The 10,607-nt window shown below is 43.9% G+C and overlaps 1 non-coding gene across 1 annotated transcript; it reads right to left on the minus strand.

Annotated features, from left to right (window-relative positions):
* Positions 1-6,185: 6,185 nt before the first annotated feature.
* Positions 6,186-6,342, minus strand: LOC114679886 (U1 spliceosomal RNA). Its single transcript, XR_003731978.2, has one exon. It is a non-coding gene; the product is annotated as a U1 spliceosomal RNA (small nuclear RNA).
* Positions 6,343-10,607: the final 4,265 nt, after the last annotated feature.

The raw sequence follows: 10,607 nt of genomic DNA on the forward strand, positions 1-10,607 counted from the left end.
TTCCCATTTATTTCTTGGTTGGTTTAAGTTCATCTTCTAGTAGTTTCTTCAAGGAAGGCTCATGGCAACAATATTTCTGGAGATCCTGCCATGATTGGAAATGTCTCACCGTGCCTTTTTATGTAAACAGACAGAGATAAACACAACAGAATATCTTGAGAATTGACTCAGAAGTATGCCATGTGATGCTACCTTGAAGTCAGAATAACCTGCATTATAGCTAAAACAAACTTTAAATTACTATTCCTTTTTACCTTCCTCCCTTCCTCTCTCTCTCTCTCTCTCCACTCACTGCAGCCTCTGCCTCTGCCTCTGCCTCCTGGGTTCAAGCGATTCTCCTGCCTCAGCCATCCAAGTAGCTGGGATTGCAGGCACGTGCCACCACATCTGACTAATTTTTGTGTTTTTGTATTTATTTTTTATTTTTATTTTTTGTAGAGACAGGGTTTCACCATGTTACCCAGGCTGGTCTCAAACTCCTGAGCTCAAGTGATCTGCCTGCCTTGGCCTCCCAAAGTGCTGGGATTATAAGTGTGAGCCACCACGCCCGGCCCCTTTTTTAGTTTCTTATCCAGCTGCTCCCATATCAGACCTCATCTTTTAAAATTTTATTTTTTGTTTACCTCCCTCCATTCATTCACATGCTCATTTGAGAAGACTTAAGTTCTCCCAGCTTTGGACAATAACTGCTTTTAGAAACTGTAAGGTTTCAAGAGAACCGTTGTTTTAAAAATGGAGCATGTGTATTATGTGGCCAGTGTCTTCTCTCTAACTTGGTTATAAAACTAAAACCATTCTTCACTGCTGTAACATGCTGAATAAATCAACTGAGGGGGAGGGGGTGTTTATCTCTGTTTATATACGTTATATGAGTTGTCATGAGGCTGTGTGACTTATCTAAGTGGAATATTGAATATCCATTGAAATGGATTTGTTAAGTCTTTTACATTATTAATGAGCATTTAAATGCAACAGGTATCATTTCAGGTGACTTAACATGAATGAATAAAAGTCAGTGCTATTCGATTATTTTTTGCTTGAGAAAAAAATAGACTTTGTACCTCAGAGTGAACTCCTCACCTTACAGAAGTATACTTTTCCAGCTTTTGCCTTAAGGTCTTCAGCCATAGGCCTCCTCACTACCTTTCTTCTTGCACCCTGGCATTTCCTACAATGTAAAACACTGGAGGATCTATGTGAACCCCTGGGTTGGGTCACTTGCCAGGCTCTAGTTGCCGTTGTTGTTTTTGTTGTTTTGTGCCACTCTCCCCTTGTTCACTGGGATTCTGCCACACTGCTGATTTTTCATGATGGTCTCTCCCTCTTGGACTCCACGTTTGTAGTTCCTCCCACCTGGAACATACAATCTGCCTCCCTAGCCTCACTGCTGTCACAACTCAAATCTCTCAAGTACAGCTTTAGCTATCACTCCCGCAGGGCAAACTTCCCTTGCTTTCAAGTTAGACTAGATTCCTTTGCTACACACTTTCATGGTTTTCTTTTCTTTTCCTTCATAGCCCTTACCATAATTGTGTTTGAGTCATACTTCTACGATTATCTGCTTAATGGCTTCTCCTCCCCTAAGTGGGGACTGTGTCTGTCTTATTCATTGTATCCCCGGCACCTTGTACCAGCATGTCATAGACACTTGTTACATAGTTGCTGAATAACTGGATGAATGATTCCATCCCAATATGGCTCCCACTCCCATCTTTCCACCATAACTCCTTCTGCATGATTACCAATTACCTCCTTGTTGCTGAACCCACTAGATATTATTTGGTTTCCATCTTGAATTCTTACCAGTATTAAACACTTGACCACTTTTTTCTTTTTTTATTTTTTTTGAGACGGAGTCTGGCTCTGTTGCCCAGGCTGGAGTGCAGTGGCCGGATCTCAGCTGACTGCAAGCTCCGCCTCCCGGGTTCACGCCATTCTCCTGCCTCAGCCTCCCGAGTAGCCGGGACTGTACAGGCACCCGCCACCTCGCCCGGCTAGTTTTTTGTATTTTTTTTTAGTACAGACGGGGTTTCACCGTGTTAGCCAGGATGGTCTCCATCTCCTGACCTCATGATCCGCCCGTCTCGGCCTCCCAAAGTGCTGGGATTACAGGCTTGAGCCACTGCGCCTGGCCACTTTTTTCTTTTTCTTTTTTTTTTTTTTTTTGAGATGGAGTCTCGCTCTGTCGCCCAGGCTGGAGTGCAGTGGCCGGATCTCAGCTCACTGCAAGCTCCGCCTCCCAGGTTTATGCCATTCTCCTGCCTCAGCCTCCCGAGTAGCTGGGACTACAGGCGCCCGCCACCTCGCCCGGCTAGTTTTTTGTATTTTTTAGTAGAGATGGGGTTTCACCGTGCTAGCCAGGATGGTCTCGACCTCCTGACCTCGTGATCCGCCCGTCTCGGCCTCCCAAAGTGCTGGGATTACAGGCGTGAGCCACCGCGCCCGGCCAACACTTTTTTCTTAAAACACTGCTTTTTGTGCCTTCACTTTCTCTCAGGATCCTTTGCTGGTTCCTCTTCACTTTTCCTAGTTCCTTGATGTTGGATGCTCAGAGCTTGGACCTGAGCTATGTCCTTTTTTAAATTGTATGTTCAGTCCCTCAATTATCTTGTTCTCACTTACTGTTTTCAATGAAGTCTATATACCAATGACTTCCAAATTTTATCTAGACCTTCAAGTCTAGACTTTCCCAGTCTGCTATATAGCATGTGCCCTATATTGCTTGGTCACTTTACCTGGATGCCTGCTATAGGCATATGCTATAGTTTAGACGTTTGTCCCTCAACAGCTCGTGTTGAAATTTGATCCCAAAGTTGAAGGTACGGCCTAATGGGAGGTGTTTGGGCCATGGGCGTGGACAATAGATAAATAGATTAATGTCATCCCTCTGGGGTTGGGGAAGTGAGAGTGAGCGAGTGAATCGTTGCTCTGTTAGTTCCCACCAAAGCTGTTTGTTAAAAAGAGCCTGGCACCCCCCTACTCTCTCTTGCTTCCTTTCTCGCCATGTGCTCTCTACACACCTTGGCTCCTCTTTACCTTCACCATGAGTGGAAGCAGCCTGAAGCCCTCACCAGAAGCAGATGCTGATGCCATGCTTATCATACAGCCTGCAGAACTGTGAGCCACATAAACCTCTTCTTTACAAATTACTCAGCCTCAGGTATTCCTTTATAGCAACACAAAATAGACGAAGACAGAAAGTTAATACTGAGGAGTAGGGTGTTGCTATAAAGACACTTGAAAATGTGGAAATGGCTTTGGACTAGTTAATGGGCAGAGGTTGGAAGAGTTTGGAGGGCTCAGAAGAAGACAAAAAGACTAGGAAAAGTTAGGAACTTCTTACATATTGGTTAAATGGTTGTGACCAAAATGTTTATAGACATATAGACAGTGAAGGTCATGCTGACAAAGTCTCAGATGGAAATGAAGAACTTATTGGGAACTGGAGCAAATGTCACCCATATTATGCCTTAGCAAAGAACTTAGCTGCATTGTGTTCATGGCCTAGGGCTTTGTGGAAGGCCAAATGTCAGAGTGATGACCTAGGGTATCTGGTGGAAGAAATTTCTAAACAGCAACGCATTCAATTAGCGGCATGCCTACTTTTAACAGCTTATGATCAGATACAGCAGCAAAAAGAATGAGCTAAAGGTGGAATTTCTAATTAAAAGAGAAACAGAGCAAAACAATTTAGAACATTTATAACTTGGTCATGTGGTAGAGAAGGAAAGAATGTTTTCAGGTGAGGAATCCGAGGGTGATGTGGAGCAACCACTTGCTAGAGAGAGAACCATGGATAAAAGGGAAGCAGGTGCTAATAGAACAACGGGGAAAAGGCCTCAAAGACATTTCCAAAATCTTTGAGGTCATCCCTCCCATCACAGGCTCAGAGGCCTATGAGGACAGAACGGTTTCAGGGGACAGGCCTGGGGTGCTTTTGCCCTATGCCACCACAGGATATGGGGGGCATCCCAATTGCTCTAGCTCTAGCCTGAGCCCAAACACAGCCCCGGGTACCACTCAGGCTGCTGCTCCAAAGAGTGTAAGCCTTAAGTTCTGGCAGCTTCCTCATGGTGTTGTCTGCAGGCTCCCAGAACGCAAGAGTGGTAGAGGCTTGGCAGCCTCCACCTCGATTTCAGAGGATGTATTGGAAAACCTGAGTGCCCAGGCAGAAGCCTGCCACAGGGTCAAGCCACTGCAGAGAAACTGTACTTGGGCAGTGCCTAGTAGCTGAGGAAGCAGGGCTGCTGCCCTCCACCCTAGCATTATGGAGTCACCAGCAGCATGCACCTCAGTCTGTGAAAGCCTCAGGCACTCCACTCCAACCCACCCATAAGAGCAGCCATGTAAGCAGCGCTCAGCAAAGCCATAGGGGTAGGGCTGTCTGAGGCACTGGGAGCCCATCCCTCAAACCAGTGTGCCCAGAATGCGGGACATGGAGTCAAAGTGTATTTTGGAGCTTTAAGATTTAATGTCTGCCTGTCTGCCCTACTGGGTTTCAGACTTGCATGGGCCTGTGACCTTTCTTTGGCCAATTTCTCCTTTGGGGAATGAAAATGTTTACCTAATGCCTGTACAACCATTGCATCTGAGAATTAAATAACTTGTTTTTGATTTTACAGGCTCATAGCTGGAAGGAATTTGCGCTGAGTCTCAGATGAGACTTTGGACTTCAGACTTTTAAGCTGATGTTGGGACAAGTTAAGGCTTTTGGGACTATTGGGGTAGAATGCATTTTGCATGTGAGAAGGACATGAGTTTGGGGGGAAAGGGGCAGAATGTTATAGTTTGGATGTTTGTCTCCCCAAGCCTCATGTTGGAATTTGATCCCAATGTTGGAAGTGGGGCCTAATGGGAAATATTTGGGTCAGGGAGGGTGACCTCTCATGAATGGATTAATGCCCTCCTGGGTGGGTTGGTGGGGCAGGTAAAGGGACGGAGTTCTCACTCTATTATGCTGGTTGTTAGTTTCCAGGAAAGCTGGTTGGTAAAAAGAGCCTAGCACCTCCCTGCTCTCTCTTGCTTCCTCTCTCACCGCGTGATCTCAGCACATGCTCACTCTCCTTCCCCCTTCCCTTCTGCCAGTAGTGGAGGCAACCTGCAGCCCCTCGGCAGAAGCTGAGCAGATGCTGGCACCATGCTTATTGTATAGCCTGCAGAACCATGAGCCATATAAACCTCTTTCCTTTATAAATTACCCAGCCTCAGATATTCCTTTACAGCAACATAAAATAGACAAAGACACCATCTCAAACTTGGCCTACCCAAAATTACACGTTTGATATTTTCCCCAAATGTGCTCCTCAACAAATCTCAGCTGAGAGTATCTTCATCCATCCAGTTAGTCATGCCAGAAATCTGGGAGTCAGCCTTTCTGCTATCTTCTCCTCAACTCCCATAAGCTAACCCTTTACCAAGTTCCATGGATCCTACCTCCAAAATAAATCTTGAATCTGTCTACTTCACTCTACCTTCACTTCCACCATTTATCCAAGTCCAAATCACTATTCTCAGCTGGCATATAGCAGAAACTTCAACCGGTCTCCTTGCTTCCATTCTTCCTGTGCCACCAGCACTGCCACCACTACCAAAGAGCCTCTCTCCTTGGATAGTTCTAGACTAAAATTCCTGCTCTCTAACTCTCTTTTCCTAACTCTTCTTAGTGCTTTCTTCAGGTTTGTTAATGGAAAGTATGTTAATGGTTCCTCAGGGTGGCCTCTATTAATCTCTTTTATTGAATGTGGATTTTACTAGTTTAACTTTCATTGTCAACCTTATTTCCAAGTTCTTCAAGAAATTTTACGGTTTTTGGTTTTTCGTTGCTCCTTTCGTTTGTTGGGAATAGCTAGGGGTGAGTAACTGAACAGCTGATGAAGCAATGGAGAAAGCCATAGTCAGGATTTTATAACTGTTCTGACCTTTGGGACACCAAGGACGTATGGCACACTGATTTTTCTTGTTAGTACACCATGTAATTCAGACCTGCAATAACCCAGTATCTGTGATAAGTTAAGGGGAGGCTGATAAGTCACAGACACTGGGCTATTGCAAGTTATCCAGACCCAGTAACTGTGATGCGTTAAAGTCTCCCCTAGATATATGACTCCACAGGATTAATTTTTAATTAATTATATTTAAAACTCCAAATAAGTTTTTTTCTTTTTCTTTTTTTTCCCCAGGAGAAAGGAGGAATGCACTTCCTCACTATCACAAATTATGCAGTCGAGTTTCCCGCATTTGGGGAAATCACAGGGGTAAGCACACCTATGGAGTGCAACGGATGAGCCTCGCCCTGGGAAAACCGCATTCCTGATCATGGCATCTCCCCTGCCAGGTAAGAATCCAAATAGGTTTTTACATAGAGATTTATCAACAACTTGTTAGTTGTATTCAGTGTTGAGAGTGTTTCAAAGTGCTGTGCTGTCTGGGAAAGTTAAGCAGAGGCCCAGAGAAGCTGTGCCAAGCAGGCCACCAGCAAAGGCAAAGGCAGCATTTAATAGCTTATTCAGTAAAATGCCTGGAAAAGTCTGTTCCTCAGCACTATGAATGCTGGTCTTTGTTAGGAAATTATGCAGAAGTGTCACAATACTATAATAACAACTTGATTTTTTTGTTTTTAAAATGTCAGTTTCTTAAGACTCCTTATCAAGTTCTTCTGCTCTGAAAAAACAGAATCCTTATCAATTCATCCTTTTACCTTCTCTATAAACAGCCCTAGTCATAGAATATATTTCTAAATTTGCCTTCCCCTCCTCCAAATCTCTGCTACCAGGCAACAACCTTCAAGACAACTTTAAAGTGTTACTGCTCAGGAGAAAACAAATACAACTCCAGTGTGGCCATTACGTCATTATTCCAGTGGCTTTTCTTTGGTTCTGTTTTCATAATTTAAAGTCCAAGAAGTATCTACTTAAAGTGGCCCTCAGCTCTTAAGCTATTCCTGGGGTCTTCTCCTTCAGCTTCACCCGTTGGAAGGACATGCTTAGAAGACAGTGAGGAAACCCCACAAAGCAAAGAGGGTTAAACTGGATTTTAAATTCAGTGGGTAAGTGAAGGCAAGTACCTCATCTCTCCAAGCAAGACCTTCTTAGCTGCTAAGTGCAGGAGCTCCTGGAGGAACCAGTCATGCACAGCTAAGAGCTATGGGAAGTATCTAAAAGCAAAGGACCTGACTGATTCTATAAGCAATCCCTGCAAAAATCCATTCCACTGCCTTGTACATCTTGTAATGCTCTCCCACCCTGCACCTACAAGTGCACGCATGCGCGCGCGTGCAAACACACACACGCACACACACACACACACTTCCCTTTTTGTCATTATTGGAGCTCCAGAACTTGATCTGTCTTCATCATCAAATTTTTGGGGGGCTTCTATGCTGTATAGAACACTTTACCACATCCTGGTGAAGAAATGAGGCCTTGTCATCAGTGGGATTCCAGTGCATTTGGGGAAGGGGTGATTACTGGTGAAAGTACAGGCTGTGCCCTATCTGTTGGGCAGGTCAGGCGGAGACAACTTCAAGGACTGGGGCAAAGTCTACTGGATTAGGTAAGAGGATTAGCAGTGTGTCTGTGAAATCACCATTGCAAAATCATAACTGAGACAGTGAGAGATCTAACCTAAAATCTTGCTTCTAACCTCCAAGCTGTCCTTGTTCATCCCTGGTCTGAACTAACTTTGAGGGAATCTTAGATTTTAATTTATAGTTTAAAACAAAGATAACAGTGCTTCTCCAAAACAAACCTCCTTCTTGCCTGGGGACTAGACTGCCTTTGTAAGATTAATTAATTAGCCACAAGAGTAGAAATTATGCTTTAGGAGTCACGCAACTGGAGACTGCAGGATTCCGACCCTCCCCAAATTGCTCCTGGGGATAACATCACTATTGTAAAATGAAATGTTAGTGCTTTAGATATTTTGCAGACCCTGCACTTGATAGGTCAGCTGGCACCACCCAGATGCATAAACTGGCTCATCTGATTTTGGGGCCCCTCCCCAGGAACTGACTCAGCCCAGGAAGACAGCTTTGACCCCTTATGATTTCACCTCCGACCCAACCAATCAGCACTCCTGACTCCCATGGTGGGGTGTCTGTCTCCAGCTCCACCACTGAGTGTCTGGGACTGTAGCCCTATCACTGGGTGTCTGTCTGTAGCCCTGTCACGGAGTGTCTGTAGCTGTAGCCCCATTATGGGCTGTCTGATTTGGTGAATATTCTAGGTGCTGCCAACAGCCCCTTCCTTCTCCTATTTGTCAACCTCTCTGGAGGTGCTGCTATCTCTTGGTTGCCTTGCAGGGTGTCTGTCTGTAGCCCCATCATAGGGTGTCTGTCTTTAGCCCCATCACGAGATGTCTACTGGTGGGGTGTCCAATTGGATGGAGAATAGGGGACTTGTTTGGAGGAATACTCTTGGTTTGTGACTGGGTCTGGAATCTGTGTCTCAAAGGCCTTCTGTCTTGTCTTTGTTGTGTATGTGTTTGTATATGTTGAGGGGATCTCTGAGGGAATTGCTGATGGAAGTCCAGCAGGCCTAACTCAGAGAACTCTTTGTAAGTCAGGTTACATCTGGTGAGCCCTGAAGAAAGCTCAACAGGACTGACATGGGGCAACCATCCACTCTTCATCTTGCCCAGAGACCACCTATTTAATTACCAGTTGGAGGACGTCCCTCTCCACTTGGAGTGGATCAAAGACTATAGGGACCATGAGAAAGTTTGATCCTTGCCAGATCAATATTGGGTGCTGAACGAGGTGAACAGTGTCTGTTTTGTTATGTGTATTTTGCTTCAGCTGGGATGGAAAATATTAATCCATTTCCCCATGCACCCTGTCAGGCAGCATCTTGCAAACGTGAGAAGCTTTTGCCTATGATTCCATAAAACAGAAATGGATTATTTTCTTTGGTAACAAGGCCTGGTCCCCATAGCTGTGGCACAGTAAGCAGGGTCATCAAAAGCTGCTCCATTTTTCTGGAAGCTTCAGAGAAAGGGGACACAGAAATCTGGTATGCTGGTAAAAAGGGTAGGAATTTCTTACCAGTCAAGTTTCTGGTCTCTCTCTCTCTCTCTGTCTCCTCTCTCTCTCTCTCTCTCTCTCTCTCTCTCTCTCTCTCTCTCTCTCTCTGTGTGTGTGTGTGTGTGTGTGTGTGTGTATGTATAAATGATAAACATCACTGTCTCCTCTGCAAGGGTTTGATTGATAGAAGAAAGGATTTCTGAGAGTAGTCTTAGGTTGTAGCAAATCTGGTGTACTTCATGATAAGAATTTGTCTTTCCGTGTTGTCCTGTAATGGAGAGAAGGGTATCACAGAATACAATGTGGATTTAGGACTCCTGTAAGCCCACTTTTCAATCCAGCCTGGCAGGCTGCTCAGTTATAAACTTTGCTGTGCGTCCCTGAAACCAATACCAGATGGAATTTATCTGTCTGGTTTTGTGTCCTTAAGAGCCCAACCTTGTGACCATGTGGGGATACTTTCTACTGGTCTCTGCCATCCAAAGGACAGGAATTTGGGGGTTCATATCATAGTTAACCCTAAAAGTTATCTTGAGCAGTTAAAAGCCTTTGCAAGCTCAGAGTTGGCTGCTCTAGGCTTCTTCTAGGAAGAGCAATAGAAACTGCTCAATGTTGTAACTCAGTAGCTAAGGCCGTCTTTTTTGACAATGTCAACCAGGCTCAATTCTTGGCTTAGGGAATTAGTCTTTTCTGGTTTATTTGTGTAACTTTTTACCACTTATTGATTCTTTTTCCCCCATGTACCACTTTTGATTTCTTGTCTTGAGTTTCCCTTTGAACTAACTACCTTGGAAAGATTCTAGATCTTGTTTAAAAAAAAGAAAGAAAGAAAGAAAGAAACTGCTTACTATCTCTTTGAAACACTTTATGCATCCATTGTAACCTTATTTAAAACATTAATTTCACATGGGAAGTTACCTATGGTAAAGTTCAAAAGCAAGGAATATTGACTATTGGTCCTGGCTAGAGTCTAGTAATTAGATATTTAAAAAATAATTTTTTAAAGAGTTGCATGGATAAAATCAGCTGCATTAAAAGCAGATATCCAAACTGTACATATATTTAAAATACCTTTACATTGTTTTTTTTTTTTTTTCTCTTCTTGGATCTTATTTTTCTAAAGGAAAAAAAGGTTTTTTTCTTCTCAGTCAAGTGAATTGTTTTTCTCCACTTTTGTCTTCTCAACACTCTTGATGCCCACATGAGAGAACCTAAGATAAATTCTAACACCTGGAACAATTAGGGAAAAACAGAGGAGGTGCCACAGAACCCATTCTGAGAAAAACCTGTTTCTCTCATGGGACCCTAGGAATTGAAAAAGAATAGATCCCTCTCAAAATCTAAGGCTGTATTCTGCTTTACATTATATCACCTGACATTTTTTACTTTGGCAGGTACCAAAAATTACTTTGCATTATTGGAGAGCTTTTAGTCTTGGTGTGTAATAACCAAGTAGGAAATACACTTTAAGGGATAGCTAATGGCAGTTAAGAGGGATGCTTGGCTCATGGATTTTTGGATTAGAGAAGCATGCTCCTGGCTGCCTGGAAGACATGGAAACATCCCCACCCGCAACTGAGAGGAGACT

This window comes from Macaca mulatta, chromosome 7 (genome assembly GCF_049350105.2).
Source record: "Macaca mulatta isolate MMU2019108-1 chromosome 7, T2T-MMU8v2.0, whole genome shotgun sequence".
Lineage (NCBI taxonomy): Eukaryota > Metazoa > Chordata > Mammalia > Primates > Cercopithecidae > Macaca > Macaca mulatta.